Source organism: Triturus cristatus, chromosome 12, assembly GCF_964204655.1.
Source record: "Triturus cristatus chromosome 12, aTriCri1.1, whole genome shotgun sequence".
Taxonomy (NCBI): Eukaryota; Metazoa; Chordata; class Amphibia; order Caudata; family Salamandridae; genus Triturus; species Triturus cristatus.
In genome coordinates this window covers 337,102,415-337,121,214 of record NC_140595.1, presented here as the reverse complement: position 1 = coordinate 337,121,214, position 18,800 = coordinate 337,102,415, and positions in this window count along the sequence as shown.

Here is an 18,800-nt window from a genome sequence, read left to right as displayed (position 1 = left end):
CTGGCCTCATTCATGTGATTTCTGACCGTTTCTGGGCTTGATGTACTTTTCTTGGAAACAGTCCTCCCTGTAGCACAAGGACATAGACTTAAGTGGGTCAAGATGGTGCCAGTGGATTTCCATCACTCTTTACTTTCTTCTGGTCATCAGGACTTTAATATTTGTCTACACGATGGGGCCTCTGACTCTAACATCTGCATGCCTTTGACATTATATCTGGTTACATTAAGTCAGGCCTTAGTGCCCCCATAGCAGTCCGTCCTACACCACTCATGAAATGGTTTGACAAGACTTGTTCTAAGGACGATAGAGTAACTATGTCCTCAATGCATAGGCAGCCATGGGATGGGGTGGGAATTAGAAGGGCCACCTATTGTATGGCTCGCTGTGAGAGGAAGAAGTCTCTCAAGATGGAGCCCTGGGGCAAGTTGTTAGAGGCCTGTGCTCTGTGCAATTGTGCAGAGTTTTGACAGGTAGTGAACCATCTCATCTTTTCTGCCGACCTAGCGAGTGTGCAGGCTCTGACCATTTCCCCCCAGGTGAGGTGGGATCACTTTGCAGTAAATTATGACCTGAATGTGGTGAATCCCACTTGGCTGAGAGGAGGGCTCTTCCTGGCCTTCGTCTGCACTGGGAGGAAGTTGGGAAAGCCATCAGACGCAGCATTTTAATGTAGGCATCAGAGGGAGGCTCCCCCCAAGTTGGAGGCATTCTATAATTGCCCCAAACTTCAAGAAGGACAACAGGGCCAACCACACTTGCCATTGTCCAATTTTATAGTGTGAGTAAGGTATTGGGAGGGTCCTGTTGAACCGTTTGCCTATCTGGACTAGTGACAAGACATCCATTCAGGAGCTCAATATGGGTTTAGGGCGGGTCGAGACTGTGGACCAGACACTGAACCTCAATATGCTGATCGTGAAGTACACCAGGGTGAGGGAGGGGTGGTAAATTTGGCCTTCTTGGACTTAAGCTTGGCCTTTAACAGAGTTAATAGAACCAAGCTCTGGGCCGCGTTTGGGTGTCGAACCAGCCCTGCCCTCCTTCTTACACTCTCTGCACGAGGGGCCTATCTGCTTCTGTCAGATATGGGTCAGGTGGGGAGTGCATCGTGCCCCTGAAGTTGAAGAGAGAGGTGTGTCAGGGGAGCCTCCTGGCCCCCTTTCTCTTCACTAATAGACCTAGGAGTGGATGCACGGACTGCAGGCCGTCGTCGCCTGCCTATTCTTTTAGATGTAGACGACACAGTCCTTATGTCTTGAACAGCCAAGGAGCTCTACAGCGTCTGTTAAAACTTTTTGTTCTTTACCTGGATCGACTTGATCTCACCACCAATTACTCTAAATCACACGTCATGGTAGTGGGTCCCAGAAACACCAGATCTAAATGTTTTTTGGTCAAGAAACACCTCATGACCATTTCTCAGATTTAGGGATCATTTTGGATTCTTTATTTTCCTGGCAACCATTGCTAAAGAAAAACTCAATGAGGTTTAATTCGGCAGACAATGGTGTTGGCTTCCTGACAAGGTGTTTGGGACATACCAATGTAGAGGCTATGGTTAAAGTTTTCAGGGCTAAGTGTGTCCAGCTAGAATATTCAAGAAGGAAGAAAGAGGTGGAAACTTCCTTTCATGTTATAAGTGCCTCCTTCTATCACATCTTTGTTTTGAGGTCACATGATTTTCGCGAACACAGACGTGATTGCTAAAGCGAAGTAAAAAGTAACTTATAATAAAAGTACTTACAGAAATACAAACTTCTATAGTATACTATTAAAGTACTGACCACAAAGATTAATCAAAACATCTTCATGTATGTCTATCATACTTTAAAAAAAAAACATTATATTCGCGCTTAACCGTATCACCAGAAGCTTCTTATCACAGCCTTCAGAGTCATCGCGAACACCGGCATATGAATACCCTGAACCCCCAAGATATGGTGGGGGGTTCCCTCAGGGACCCTGCCAGGGGTAAAAAAGCTTTTTTTATCCATTTTGCCGCTGACTCGTGGGTGGATCTGCGAAACCGTGGCAACAATTTTTTAAAAATGAAGCACAGGCTCTCAAACTTTGTTTACAATAGGCTTGGTCCTGGGGGCATTATGGAAATGAAGGAGGGGAGCACATGGGGTTCCCCTCCTTGAGCTATTAAAAGTCCCAGGGCCACCACCTCCTCAGTGCAGTGATCAAATTATATGCAGGGGAGCCTGGTGGCTCCCCCGCTGCCCCAGGGACAGCCACCTCTCCGGGGCACAGAAGTACTTAAAAAAGAATGTGGGAAAGCCCTAAACCTCTCTTGCAGCCATGGGGACTGCCACCTCCCTGGGGCAGAGATGCACATATAAAATAATGCATAGGCCCTCCCCTGCTCCCCAGGGACTGCCACCTCCCTGGAGCTAATGTGAACAAAGCAGGGGGGCTACACTGGCCCCCTCCAGGAGCCCTCCATGGCCCTGGGGACCGCCACCTCCTCCAGGTTCGGCTCCAGCAATGTACTGGGGTGCCGGGGTGACTTTGCAGTTTGCTATGGAATGGCGGGCGCACTGCTCCCCACCTGTCATGGCAGGCAGAGTGCTCTGCTTTGAGCAAGCAATTTTTTGCTCTTGCTTACTCAAAGCAGAGCACACTTAGGTTTTACACACAGGGAGCTGCATGTCAGCAGCTCCCTGTGTGTAAAAGCAATGCCGGCTCCCACAGGAGGCGGGAGATGGCAGGGACCATGGGGGCCTTCAGGCTCCCCCCACGGTCCCGAATAAAGTGGTTTGGCCCCGGGTCATGGGGTACCCGGGGCCGAAATCGGCCTAAAGAGGGGGGGGGCACACCCCCCTTCCTTTTTAAAAAAAAAAGATTTTTTTTTAACAGTGGCCGGCCCAGAAGAAGGGGTCACCAGGGCCAAAAAAAGGTCTGGGAGGGAGGCCGCTCGGCCCCCTCCTTTGAATTGTTAATAAAAATAAATAAAGGCCGGGCCCTGGGGATGGGGTCCCTGGGGGTGAAATATGCACAGAAGGAGGGCCTCACAATCCCACCCCCTTTTTTTATAATAATGTTTTTAAACTGTCAGGCCACGGGGTATTGAGTCCCAGGGGCACACAATGATCCAGGGAAGGGGGAACACATCCCCACCTGCTAAAACAAATAAAAAAGTCAGCAAATCACCGGAGGCCTACCAACCTTTCGCAACCACTATGCAAACGCACCTCTCAGTGGACTGCTGGTGGGAGGATGAGGTTCCCTTGCCGCCTGAAGGCCTCAGGTCTAAAGTGGACTTCTTCCCTCCACGAGTAGTGCGCCAGGAGGAGTGTTTGCAGAGTGGTGGAGAAAGAGAGCCTGGCCACTGACGACTTCTCAGCAATCTATCTGTGTGGGCCTTGCTGGAGGGAACAGGAGGGCTAGTCAGCCCTCAAGAGCCAAGGGTACTTCATCTCCCAACTAGTAGTGCACCAGGAGGTTTGTTTGCAAAGTGGTAGAGAAAGGGGGCGTGGCCACAGAAAACCTCTCAGCAAACCCACTGTGTGGGACTTGCTGGAGGTAACAGGAGGGGTAGTTGGCCCTCAGGGACTCTCAATAGCCAAGGGGACTTCATCCCCCTACTAGTAGTGCACTAGGAGGTGCGTTTGCAGAGTGGTGGAGAAAGGTGGTGTGGCCTCCTATCAGGTCCCAGCAATCCTGCTGTGTGGGACTTACAGGAGGTAACAGGAGGGGTTGTTGTCCTCCAAGGACATCCTTGGGGCCAAACTGCCCCTCCTGTTATCTCCAATAAGTCCCACACAGAGGGATTGCTAATTGGTCTTCGGAGGCCACACACCCTTTCTCCACCACTCTACAAATGCAACTCGTGAGCACTATTGGTTGGGGTATGAAGTCCACTTTACTACTTAGGGACCTATGGGGCCAAGTAGCCTTCCTGGTACCTCCAACAAATCGTACACAGCGGGATTCTTGAGAGCTGGCCGGAGGCCCAGCTCCCTTTCTCCACCACTCTGCAAATGCATTTACTAGTTAATAAAAAAATAGAAATTCACTGAAAAAACTAAAGGATACAGGGACGTTATAGTTAGGAATTAGCATTTAAAAAACCTTAGAAATTCACTGAAAAAAACACAAAGGTTACAGTGACATTATAGTTAGGGAAATTGAACAAAGAAAACCTTAGATATTCACTGAAAAAAACAAATGTTACAGACACATTATAGTTAGGCTCAGGTTTCACTCATACCAAACTGGAGAAATTCAGCAGTTATAGTTAGCTGAGCTAACTATAACTGGTGCCCCCCTATGCACTGCTTACGATTCACATATTAAATCACTCATGACATGGTCAGTGACTTCACAGATGACATCAGTGATGACATCTCAAATGACACCACTGATGACATCATCCACAACATCTCTGACATACCCACTCACACCCCAATATAACCTTCCATACACCCACTCCAACCTTCACAACATCATTCTCAAAACCATTGACATTCCCATACCAGTACTTACACACCCACTCAGACTCATAGATCTAAACACACATCCACTCGGTCACCCATACAGCCCCATACACCAACTCACTCACTAATACAACCACTGATACACCCATACAGCCACTTATGCACTGTCAGTCACCCATAGAGCTACTCACACACCTATTCACTCACCCACAGAGTCAATCACACAGCCACTTACTCACATATACAGTTATATACATACCCACTCACTTATTCCTACACATAACATACACTAACTCACCTATACAGTCACTGACACAAGCTCACACTCACCCAGACAGCCAGTCTCAAAATCACTCACAGAGTCAGTCACTCTTATACTCCAACACTCACCTATACTGCCTCTCACATATGCAGTTACTCACCCATATACCACTGACACATCCATTCACCGACACAGCCATACACACACACTTAGTCACCCATACAGCCCAACACAGACGCACTCACTAACCCATACAGCCACTGACTCACCCACTCATTCATTCATTCACACAGGCAGTCACACCCCCCTCACTCACCCACACAGACACTCATACACCCATACAGGTACTCAGACAACCAATTAATCACCTATACAGCCAGTCACATACCCATTTACCAACCCATTAAGCCACTTTGACACCAACTGACAGACTGATACAGACATTCACACAACATAGTCACTCACCCATATATTTACCGAGACACCTAGTCAGTCACTTATACAGTTAGTCACGTACCCACGGAACCATCCAGACAGACACTCATACACCCACTGATTTGTCAGTACACCTTGGCGCATATATATTTAACACTCAAACATTTTAAAATCACTCACATTCACTGGATGATGTCATGAGTGATGTCATCAGCAATGTCATTTGAAATGTCATCAGTGATGTCACTGACCATGTCATGAGTGATGTATTATGTGAGGTCAAAAGCAGTCCATTGCGGGGGCACAAGTTATAGTTAGCTCAGCTAAATTTAACTGCTGAATTAACTTTGGCAGGAGAAAAAACAGTTTTACTTGCTCTCTGGTTGCATGTTACAATCACTTTACAAAGATAAATACATCTGCTAGAATGTGCGAAATTCGTGCAAATTTCTTTCACGTAATTCTACAAAAATAGCAAAATTATGAGTAATTACTCCCAGTTGCTCAAAATGCAAATCCATCATTTAGTGCTATATTTTAGGGTGAAATACACCCCTTGCGTCAATTTGTGACCCAAGAAAATACTTTGCACTTTAAAAAAGGAAAACAACAAAAGGTAAAAGAAGAAGAGGTGCTTGCATTCTGTTACTGTGTGTTTGCAGTCAATTTTCACTGTGAATTGCACATCTAGGGTAAATCCTTACCACGCATAGAAAATTAGTTTGCAAGAGGCAGAGTGACATAATTGCAGGTACTTCGCTTAGCAAGTGCAATACAAAATTCCCCAAATTCTGCAAATTATACTGGCATAATTAAATTTCGCCCAGGCTTAAAGTAAAAGTGCCTAGTGCTCTTCCATGTGATTTTACCTCACTACATTCTTCCCTTCAGGTTTTGGTTCAATACCTTTTTTTGACATACATATAAATAAACTCCATAACATACTACATATACAGATGAGTAGATTGTAATAAGATTTTGATATGTATTAATATAGGAGGTGAGGGGCATCAGAGCACACATAAAACTCTTGTGAGTCTTGTCTCCTCCTCACATTCAATAATTCAACAAAAAAGGCATCTCAATAAGTGTAATGAATAACATATTAAACTTTGAGATATATTCACTGAAAAACCACAGGTTAAATTGAAGTTAAGGACAGCTTTGATTAGAAGGTCTCAGTCAAATTAATTAAAGAGCTTAGTGAACCTCAATTAATGAACCTAAGAAATTACATGAAAAAAAACATTTAAAGTGTAGTTATGGTTACAATTGAAAACTTCAAAAACAATTACATCTGCAAGCTATCGTTAGGAGCACATTCCATAACTTGCACAACAGCCATGCACCATAACTTGTGTACCAACTAATAATTTACAACATCCATGGAAATTCCAGCAGCAACTCTCTGTGGACTGCCATTCCCAACTTAGCCTGGCCTTTAGCCATGTGCATTTTGGCCTTTGGCTTCATGGAGTGGGGAGGTTGTCAGCAGGCTATGTCTAAACCATGTGCCCATCTTTTTGCAGGTGTCCAACACCTGCAGTGCATGGCTTTCAGCTGAATGCAGCAGAGGTTGGCTGAAGGTCCTACCCTCTGCCCATGCCTTATGCTCAATCACACTGTGGATGGCCATATGCAGCAGGATTGCCCCAGGGCTTGAACGCCAAGAACTCACTTTTGTGCTCCAAATCCTCTGTGGGTCAACACCAAGTACAAACCCAGCTTCGGCCATGAGCAGCGGGGTTGGTTACAGGGTCTTGCCTCTGGCCAATCACTGCTTCCTATCCTCTGTAGGCATTCAACATCATTCCCAACGGTCAGCAGATAGCCACTATCTGCTATAAATAGTCTTTGGATATATGCTGTAGGGTTGGTTGCAGTGCTTGCCTTCTACCAATGCTCTGGTGCCCTACCTTCCACAGGCTGCCAATCCCCATCATGCATATTTGGCCATGGGCTTCATATCATTTGCTAGAGAGCCATAATCATGTGTGGCCGTTGGTTGCCCCAAAACCGCTCCCAGGATGCTTGTTTCCAGTCCAGGGAGGGCCTGGCATGGCAGTTTGGGCTGGACTGGTCCTATGAGAAGCAGGGTCAAGGCTGATTTGCATATGGCTGAGTCCAAACTGGGGTGGCATGGTGAGCAAAAGAACAATGGATTAAACCCAGATCTTTGTGACTGGGGGTGAATATTTGCATTGTTCAGCATCCCATCCATCATTTGTTCTTTCTGCTTTTTTGGGTAAAGCACAGCATTAGGGCTCAAATAGTTTTAAACATTTTTTTTTAACAAGGACAGTTCATGAGACCCTGAGAAGGTGTAGGATCAGCAAAATCCAGCATAGGATTAATGAATCCCACAATAAAAATATATAGATATTTTTTTCAATCCAATGGTGGGCCCTTTTTATGTCTCATTCCCTACAATTGTGTGTCTTTTGCTTTCTTGCACTAAGTGCGCCGGATATGCCCACTGTGGGTCCTGGGCTCACTGTGCCACTGGATTCAAGCTATCCTGGCTGATGAGAGGTGAAACCCAGAAACCGGTCCTAGGATGCTTGTTTCCGGTCCAGGGAGGGCCTGGCTTGGCAGTTCGGGCTGGACTGTTCCCATGAGGCACAGGGTCAAGACTGATGTGCATATAGCCAGGTCTAAACTGGGGAGGCATGGTGAGCAAAATAATGATGGATTTAACCCAGATCTCTTGACTGGGGGTGAATGTTTTGATTTGCTTTGCATTCCGTCCATTAATTGTGTGTCTTTTGCTCATTATCTATAAGGGCCTAGGTGTAAGGGAAGAAATTAGCCTACTACCTTATGACCTTTTTCTTTTTCGCAACAAGTTGCTCAGTGCACCATATTGGGTAATGGTGGCCACAACAGATATGTTTGTGCAATGGCCAGCCCTATAGAACATGGAGAGCTTGTGAACCTGCAATGCACAAAGGAAGAAAAGTCTTCTTTGTCCATCAGGAGGCCTTTATGTTTTTTTAATGGAATCTCAAATCCTCACTGGATTCACAAAATCATTGGAGCCACAAATGAATGGTCCGGATATCACTGAAACTTGTTCAACACCTTTTCAAATGCTTCCTTAAAAACTGTTGAATGGATACTCACCACACCAATGACAGGAAAAACAGTGAGGAAAGTTTTTAATGCCAAATTTGGTGCAATCCCATTCAACCATTTTTACTGCATCAAAGACCAAATAATCCTATGGGAATTAAAACGTGAAACAGCACTTTAGAGATTTGATTTTTGCACAATAAATTACCTGCTGAACTAGCAGCGATTCTGTCACTCATTGCAGAGGAGCAACTTTTTTGGGGAGATATTGGTGGTTTTTTGGGGTTTTAAAAATAGTTTTAGTGTTATTTCAACTTCTACCTGTAATCTCATATTAACCTTTGTAGTTTTAAGTGAATTTCTAGGTTTTTTTTCTTTTAAAGGTAAGAGATCTTATTACCATACCTAATTTCATCATCAATTTAATGGGATTTTTTTCAGTGAATATCTGGGATGTTATGATCCTATTCATACTAACTCCCTCGCTGAGCGTGGTTTTTAGCTGTACACAGTGGAAGGGTTGGAAGCAGTGATGTGTTCATCTCTGTCACAGGCATTCAACCCTCAGCTGTGCACAGCCCTCGGCCGTGCACAGCAGGGTTTGGCTAGTGGGACTGTCCAGAGGCCAGGCACTAACTACACCTAGCCCAGCATATATGGCATACTCCCAGCTGCGCATAACATTTGGCCATGCACAGCGAGGGGTAGGATGCTGGACCTTGACTCCAGCTATATTTGCCACCGAACCCCCATGGATCTCAAACCCACAAATCATTTGTACATTTTTTTTCTCATTTTTGTGTGCGGGTACTGTGGTATTCCCGTGGTTCCAGCTGCTTAAGCATCCCCAGAGAAGCTTGCACAGTGCCAGAGTCCCAGGGGTGTAAAGTTGTGTGGTAGCTCCAACTGGAGTACTGACTATCGCACAGGAGGGCTGTGATGGGTCCTGATAAGTATTGTAATACTTGCAGTACAACAAAATGTAGTTTAAAGTTTGGGCCCCTGAGAGGGGTCCCTCTGGGTCTCCACCCTCACAAGTGTCAGGGTGCCAAAGTGTTCCTATCCTGCACTCTCTAATACTACTTTTTTTTAAATAAATTCACGACATGTGGACTAAGTCTCCAAGTCCTCTAATGGCAGATGCAAAATTTTTATCAAAGTTCCCAGATCTCTCAGTAACATGGGACCGGTCCCACTGTACTCAAATGGCTAATCTGAGATAAAGCTCCAGCAATTAATCACAACTAAATCTTTTGAATTTTTGGTATAGCAGGACCTTCGCAGGGCTAACCATCCAGATATACTTTTTTTTTTTAAACACTTTGGAGCCCAACCCAATCACCTCTAGTAACGCAAATTTCTTGAAAATGGTTGGACGGATTTACCCTAAACCACAAAAAAAAACACTTTCTGTGTAAAGTTCCAACTTTCTACAATATTTGGTGCACTTCCATTTGAGAGAGAGATATAGTTGTGCAGAGTGTAATATGATATGCATTATCATTGTTGAGTGAGGGGAGGAGCCCTAAATCATGAATGCCAAAGTCTCCAGTGAGTCATGATTTTTATTCACTCCTACTCTGCTCATCTGCATATGAGGTTTAATGCCATGCTACTTTTCATTTAAACTTATTTGAATAAAGGGTATTTAAGCGAAGGCAGGAAGCAAGTTAATACATTGGTGCAGTATGGTAAAGTTACTTTGAAGAGCCCTCATGATTTGGAAGAGAGTTGTCTCCCTGTAGAAAGTAATTGTTACATAAAATCTGTGAGGCAGTAAAATGTATTCTACTACTGTCCATTTTTCTGTGCAGTGGCAATACACTTGAATTTGATCTCTGCACTGCAATAATGTGTGAATGTGTGTTTCATAGTGCAGTTGCCCTAATCAGGGCACCTCATTTATTTTTACTGCCATGGCATAAAAATATAATATATACAAACATATCTATATATGTGTGTGACTGCCATCCAATCGGAACATGAGGAGAGAAAAATCTTCCTCATCTAATTGTGTGCATTTATGTCCCACAGAGGATCTAGAAAGTAACAGTCCGGATATCACTATATATTTTTCACCCATTTAAGCCCACCCCAGAAATATTACATTTTTCTTGAAAACTACTAAATAGATTTACACCAAACCAAACAAATGTGCATCCCTGAGAACAGTTCTTTTTGCATTCAATGTTTGGTTTAATTACATTCAGACTATTTTCTGAAATGATGAATAATTAGCAGACGCTTAAAAAGTCTCACTTCAAGAGGTGGGATCAAGAGATGAAAAGACATGGTTTGGATTTTGCCTGTTTGCAGTCTGAAGGGCAACTACCAGCAGTGACATGAAGGAAATGGAATACATCAAATTTAGTGCCTGAGGCAGAGAGTGAGGTTGAGTCACTTATCTCACATCAAATCCCAATCAAAGGGAGTGGGATATTATCACATATCCTGTGATGTTCAGACTAGATGTCTCATACGTGGCAGCCTATTTAAATAAAAAACGTATGACATTTCTTGACGAACTATGCACATTTTTCACTTTCATGGTATAAATAAAAACGTCCTTTCATCAGAAAACAAAAGACGAGGAAAAATTGCATGAAAAAGGGGAAAAAAAAGTCAAATCCTGTAAAAAGGTTATTTTTCATTCCTGCAATATCCGTGATCTGCAGATTGGCAGGCTTTGCGCGGGTGAAACGTCAGTTTCCAATGCATTAACATGAAATTGTGAGTAAAAAATTTCTTTGCGTCTCACATGGTCTTCATTTCTATTTTTGAGAATCTCTGCAGAGAGAGAACGGCAAAAAGATATTTCTATTTCCTTATGATTCGTATAGGAATGCATCTATCCTTCGCAGAAGCTCCAGTAGAAAGCAATAACAGAAGTTGTATGGAAAGGACAGTGTCTCCTGCAGGCATTGGTGAAGCAGACAGTGGCATAATGATCATATGTCATATCCTATTTGCGCACTGTCAATTTTCTTGGCGCTGAACCTCTCGCCCCTTTTAGGGACAAGGGGGCAGATTTATGAGCCCCTTGCGCCACTTTTGCGTCACTTTTAACATGGGAAAAGTGACGCAAAAGTGGCGCAAGGGGTTCATAAATCTGCCCCAAGGGATGTAATACTGGCACCACGTGACTGCGAAATCAGAGAACAAACTTGCAGACCTCCAGCTCTCTATTCGCAGCTGGAGTCAATTTTTTTCAACATATCCATTATTTTCATGAAGTTAAACAAATTATGCAAAATCAATTTAGCGAGTATCCTGAGTAGATTTTTGCCAGAGTGAATAATTCATACAAAAAATTAAGTGAGCAACCGGTAGGAGACTAGTACATGACTCTTTATCGAGAAAATTCCTCTCAGCAAGACATATTTTAGTTGAACCAGTCCCCCATGAGAAAGAAAAAACACAAGAAATTTCACATTATAGGAAATGTCAATTAAGGCACATTTCATGTAACCTAAAATTAAAGAATAATACAAGATTACACTGAACTGCACACACGATCCATAAATTGTCGACACATCACTCTATCCTCTTAAAACTATGTGAGAAAGAGTGGGTCACACCTACTCTGGAGGTTGAGAAGAGGGAGATGCACTGGACGGAGAATTCCATGTGTGTAATCTGTATATCCCTGAAAGTAACAACTGATTGGAACAATGTTCAACCCGAAGTATATATGATTCACCTGCTAATGTTTTGGCTGCTTATTACAAATAAAACAAGCATTGGCATAGCCAATAGGTCTCGCCTTTGGGACCTTATAAGTGTTTAGCCATGCAACAGTTGCATAACTAAATACTTATAAAGGTCCCAAAAGTGAGACCTATTGGCTATGCAAGGCGGCTGTGCGGCCGCGAAAGTGAAAGTAATCACGATAAATCCCGGCGCCCGCGCATATGCACTGTAGCTCTAGGCTGGCCTGGTAGCACTTTTTGGAGCCCTCTCAATAAGTCTCGCCAGACCAGCGCATGCGCTGGGTCAGGTGAGACCTAAAAATGGAACGTTCAACTGCCCACTGATATGTAGATTATTAACGCGGAGCTCTTGGAAAAAGTCCCCTTTCGCCCGAGGGCCCGAGAAGAAGTGCCAGTCAGTGTCTTTGAAATGTGTGAAGAACGCTTTCCAGGTTGGGTTGAGCTCATTGAGTGATTTTTAACCCTGATTTATTTTGCCCTTTAGTGTTGTCGTGTGTCCCTTTCCTTATGAGTCCTGTCTGCCCTTTTACATTTATAAGTAGGCTGAAATCATTTAAAAACCGAGCTGATGTCTGTCTCTGGTTCTGCAAGAGTTCCCCTCGAAATATAAGAAGCAGTTCAGTGCTGAGCAGCCCAGCAAAATACAACAAGCATTGGCATAGCCAGTAGGTCTCGCTTTTTGGACCTTATAAGTGTTTAGCCATGCAGCACACTATCCTGGGTGGTGTGCCACCTGGGACTTGAGAGTTATACAATTACTACACACTGAATGAGGAGTCTGATTCAGGAATACATGCTTGCCTCAGAATAAAATTTGACAGATTCAAAAGGCTTTTCACCGCAACCCCATTCTCACTACCAATGCACTGCACTCTGAGATCTCACATGTACAACAGTGCACTGCAGTCCGACATGTCTCAGGCACCACTGTGCACTGTACTTCGAGATGTCCTGCTTTCAGAAATGTCACAAACACAGACAACCTGCCACATGTGAAAAATCACCAATTAAAAAAATAAAATGCCCTGCCATTGCAAATGCAGTACTGTGCCAGGAGGGGGAAGGCCTCGAAGTGGTTGAACTTCCTGGCCCGCAGGAACCGCAAGATGAAGGCGTCATCCGTGTGCAGGAAGCCGATGTCTGGCCGGGTGATGACCATGTCTCAGACCTCCTGGATGTCCTGGTGCAAGGTGTCCGGGTTCTCGTTCAGCTCTAGTCGGGCTTTCTCCAGGGCCTCGGTCGAAAGGCCCGCCTGCAAGTGGGTCATCGTTGCACCTTCTGGGGCCCAGCATCCTGCTGCCAGGATAGAGGCACTGCCCAGGGGCCACAGTCGCTGAGCAGCAGGCACAAAATCTGATCCCTGCATAGGGTCAAAAGGTGGCTATCTCTACGTCGTGCAGCAACCCAAACCACTTATTCCAACGGATGCTTTGCTTCATCAGTGATGGAAGATGTTGCAGCTGCCTCCGCCCTCCTTGCTCCCGTTAGATTTTTGACATCCTTCAATCAGTGCGTGAGATTTACCAGTCAAAGATCTGTCTTGTTTTCTTTATAATGAATATGTCTCCTGCAACGTTTGGTTTGTGTGCTCTTTCCCATTTTAGGCACATTTAGCAATAAACCGCAACGGAGTAAAATCCACCCAAGCTGTGTTTAACAAAAAGCAGCGATGGCTGAACATGGAGACGTAGAACAAAGGGAATACAATCAGACACACCCTGGATGGAGGCGTCCCGCGAGTGGCACGCTGAAAGTTAAAAAACAAGTTACACCTCTACGCTCCACCCCCATAGTAGATGGCTAAGAGAGACCCCCTGAGACACCTGCACCACACTGATAATCATGATGGAGTGTCCCACTGAAGGGGGGGTGGGAGGAGACAGAGAGGGGCACGCGCCGCAGGGGCCCGCTGTACGCTGCATTGAAGATCCACGCTGGTCATGGGAAGTGCAAATTTATGCACTGTAAATAAAAGCAGATTCTTGCATTTCATGTGCCCCCGTGGAGCCGTGATTCATGACAGTGTAGGAAGCCTAGTCAATGAAAGCTGTTGTGTGCGCAGAGATACTGGAGTGAAGAGTGACCTCGCGAGCCCCGCTGAGCCCCTGAAGGAATGCAGGACACCGCGCGCCATGGCAGATGGAGATTCACTCATGGCTGGCGCGAGCAAAACCGTAAAACGGCGCATTTGATCTGCACATTTGCAAACACCGCTGATCTGCCAGAGGGCGATTTGTTTGCATGGGTTACAACAGTAAAAGTGGGATGACTGGGCTAGAGCACGCGTTTGTCTAACTCTAAAAGGAGGGACGGTGGTGATCCTGTCGCGTGCAACGTGGAGGACCCCAACCGTCAAGGGAGTGATCGGGGGAGGGGTGAGAGGGTCGGCTCTGCTGACAGGCGAGAGAGGGCACCCGCCTGATAGTGCTCTGCTGTCGGGGCGATACTGGGCTCCGGAGCGGGGCTGCTGGTATACACAGAAGACGCGGGGCCTGTTAGAAACCCACAGACGGAGACTCGCTGTATGGGGGATGTGGGAGAGGTGGGGGTGGGGGTATTTTGGGCCGATGGACGGTTTACTACTGTGGGAGCGGTTTCCCGAGGGCGACTGTGCTAGTGTTGGGCGCAGCTCTGTTCCTGGTGACGAGCATGGGGAAGCCCTCGTGGCTGGGACCAATCCGAGCGCGGCTCAGCAGTGACGTCTGGGGAATTGCTCGAGACTGGACCAATGCCAGCGTGGCTCAGCGATGAAGTTTTCGGAATCTGCGCACCGCAACGCTAGGCGCGAGAGCACGCCACACCAAGACATGTTTTGAATTATCGCGCACGCATCTGTGCACGATAATTAACAAGCATTCGGCTGTAAAAGTAACGGCCGCGCGGCCGTGAAAACGAAAGTAATAGCGATCACGATCAAAGCGAAAGTGATCGCGATCGCTTGGACGGGAGCGCTGTGTGGCAAGCACGTGAGTGGTGCGCGTGCAGCAGTGATTGGCGGCTGCGCGCGTGCACGCTCACGTGCACTCAAGCTTTAGGCCACAGGCAGCACTTTAAAAATCCCAACTACAAAATGTCTCTCCGAGCCAGCGCATGCGCTGGCCTCAGCGAGACCTAAACAGTTAAAAAAAAAAAAAAAGATTACACTAAACTAACAAAAATTGTGCACAGTCCCTCCAATAATACATCCTGACCATTTTGTTTTTTAAATATGGCTAGTTAGAAATAACCAACTCAACTGACTCCAGCAGTCTCCTTTTCCCACGTAGATCAATCAGATCCACACTGTGGTTAAGTCACGCTCAATTTTAAATGTTATTTATTTGAGTCAGGTAACTAGGAAAGTGGAGACTACCTTCGCATGTCCAACTCCTTCCCCTTTCAAGTCATTAGACTTTCTAATGACTGCAAAACAGGCAATCTCGCTGTCCTAATCACTGTAAAATCTGCGCCCCAACTTTCATTCTGTAAAACCACGCCTTAATGGAAAGAACACTTTTTATTTCCTCATGAAATAGAGCATGGCATATGTTCAATAATCTGCTAAAGTACCCGCTTAAAAGGAACAAACATTGCTGGTATCATAATCTCAAATGTTCGCATCGTATGTTATCTGTCTGTGAAACAAACTATTTTTTGAGCTATGTTAGTTGGCTATACGAGAATCTACCATCAAACACAAACATGAATTGCTTTTCAGAAAATTACTCAGTGATCCTTCTGACATTGTCCTAAAAATATTACATTTCTGAAACTAAGTAAAAGTAAAGAAATCATACAATGTTCTTGTGATATTACTTTTATTGTTCGCTTCTGAAAAAGCATAGAGTGTAAGTGACCTTCAGGCAACTTTAGTATAGTTTTGTCTCCCTCGTGAGGTCCACAGGGAGTTTTCCCAGGATGAACAAATGTCTGTTGGCACACTGGATTCTCAGTTTACCTGAATGCTCATTTTGCCCGAACAATGTGACATGTTGCTTCTTGCAGAAGTATTTTTCCCGACAAATTGCACATATTGAATTGCAATTTTTTGTTGACGTGAAGTATTCAGGAGGTTGCAAGCAGGTGCTCTAATAAGTGCCTTAATCTTTCTTTATCTTTGTTCTTTTATGAGTATTTTTAATAATCGAATAATCATCACATAAAATACACAGTAAACATTTAGGGGCCGATTCCAATCCGGGAAAAAGGCTGTACGAATCGTTGTACGGAGCGTTTTCTCGGTACGACTCGTACCCTGTAAACTTTCCTTACAACCTAGGAAGTACGATTCGTACCGAAAGCCTCTTTCCGTACAAATCGTACAAAAGACCGTACGGGTAAAAAAAAACAATGATTCGGATCCGGAACAGCCTGTACGCGATGTCCGGACGTATTTAAGCAGCGGTTTCCGGATCAGCAAGTACGATTCATCCCTACGGCACTCCGTACGGCTCTTTTCTTACGGGAGCCAAAAACAGCCGTAAAAGCAGAGTCCTACAAACGGAGCCCTGGTACGCGACGTACACACCATGAACAGGCATACACCCCCATGCGTTGCGTATGTACAGTGCGTACCCCAACATTGTGTATGTATGGTGAGTACCCCAACATTGCGTATGTACGGTGCGTACATACGCGATGTTGGTGTAAGGTGCGTACATATGCATGGGGGTCCTGTACGACTCGCACCCCGGGAACAACTCTTCCCGGGAAACGAGTCGTACACAGTTCGCTTCGTAGCGGGTAAAGTCATTCCCCGTGTACGGGACGTTTTCCGTACGATTCGTAAATCGGAAAGCCGGTCCGGATCGTACTTGTACTGTCGGACTGTATTTTTACGATTCGTACGGAAAAATGTCCGGGTCCGTCTCGTACAACTTTTCCCGATCCGATTTGTACGGATCGGGCCGATCCGTATGTATTTTTCCCATACGAATCGTACTTCACGGGTCGGACGGGACTTGTACGATTCGTACGGAAATAATTACGGATACGAGTCGTACCGAAAAAAAAAATACAGGATCGGAGTCGACCCCTAAATGTGCAGATACAAATTACACATAATATTATTAAATGTTCTTAAGATGATACCAACATAATGCATTTTATAAAAAAGGGTCCCACAGAAGAACACACAGCAGGATCAGCTACCACACAAAGAAAATAAAATGCAGGACTACATTCTCAAAAGCCCTAGGCTTTTAAAATAGGCAATACATATCTGAGTCTAAAAGGTTCCAAGTACTTATAGAAAAGGGTAAAGTGCATCAGTGTCTGAAAGGAGGTACTATCAAAAGGGCACACAAAATATTTAGTGTGGTACTGACCCAAAGGGAAACAAAGATTGCATCCGATAAAGCCCAGCCGGAACCTGGTCAAGAGTGACCTTTCCCAAACTTTGTTGACCTGAGAGAGATAAGGTTCAGTACCCCAACTCCTATGCATAATATAGACTCTCAAAGATAGTTTCTCTTGTTCCTTCGCCTCTCTAACAGCAGATGCAAGTCTCAGGAACGCCTTCCTAACCCAACGGGCCTCCATTTTATTCAACAGATGTGGGGATATAAACAGCTCTGGCCTTCCCAAACTATTGGCGGTACTCCTAATATAACCTAACCATGGGATTTTATAACCCAAATCACATGCCAAACAGTCAGAAATAACCTCTCTGTTAAATTCAGTGTATGTTTCCCCCCAATTTACAATCCAAAAAAGAAGTAGAGCACGCCTAATACTACCTTACAGAAATCTCAGACCTCCTTCTGTAAAAGAAATTGGGGACTACCTGGCCCTACACAGAGCAATCGTTCTTTCTGCTCTAAATTGGGGCAGTCCCGATACCCCCATATAGATGATTCAAAGGTTATGATAGGTAAACACTTTGGTCTATATACCTTAAATAAGGGAAAAATTGGTTTGTTGCACATTCTAGATACGAGACCAAAAACAACCCCTGCAGAGTATTGAAGCCTGAATAGCACTTCGAAAAATAAGGCAACCAGCTGGCCCTAGAGTCAAAAGTTCCCCCCAAATAAGATAACTCCTTGATCCACCAAATAATATTTCCCTTTATCACCATGGGCCCGGTTTTGTGTTGTGGCTTGCCACACATGGTATAATGTGTTTTGGATATGTTAACTTCTAGGTCTAAGTCGTCCATGTATTTAACAAAGGCATCAATAAGACCTTGTAAACTATTAGGTGTTCGTGAAAGTAAAACCGCGTCATCGGCATACAGTAAGGCCGAAATGTGCTTACCTTTCACTAGCTGAAAATCATTTCCATGAGAAACTAAAAAGCGTTACAAACCGTTAATATAGGAAAGGAATAAAATTGGGGCTAAAATGCACCCCTGATCAATACCTCTAAAAAGGTGAAAAGATTTGGTGAACTTTCCTTACATACCATACCTAACCGAGGAACTGGCCCCCGCATGCAATGGCTGTAAAAATTCAACTATCAGGTGGGGCAGGCCCAACTTAAAACTTACATCCCAGTGTTTTGAACTATATACCGGATCAAAGGCACTGCTGAGATCTATAAAGGCAAGATATAAAGTGCCATTTTTGGCAATCATGTGTTTCCCTAACAAGAGATGTAGATTCAAGCACTTCTCTTCAGTCCCAAGGCCTTCATGAAACCCATACAGTACAAATCTGAGAATATAATTTTCTTGGGCTCAGGTCTCAATTCTGTGTAAAATAATACACCTCACAATCTTGAACATTGAATCCAACAAAGAAATCGGTCTGTAACACGGGGATCCTTTTTGTTTCCTTTCTTTAAAATGGGTACTATGCAGGCCACTTGCCATGAGGCTGGCATTTTCTGTGAGATGGCGGCATTAAAAACAATAGTGATGATAGGTGCCCACAAAGGTATATTCTCTTTATAAAG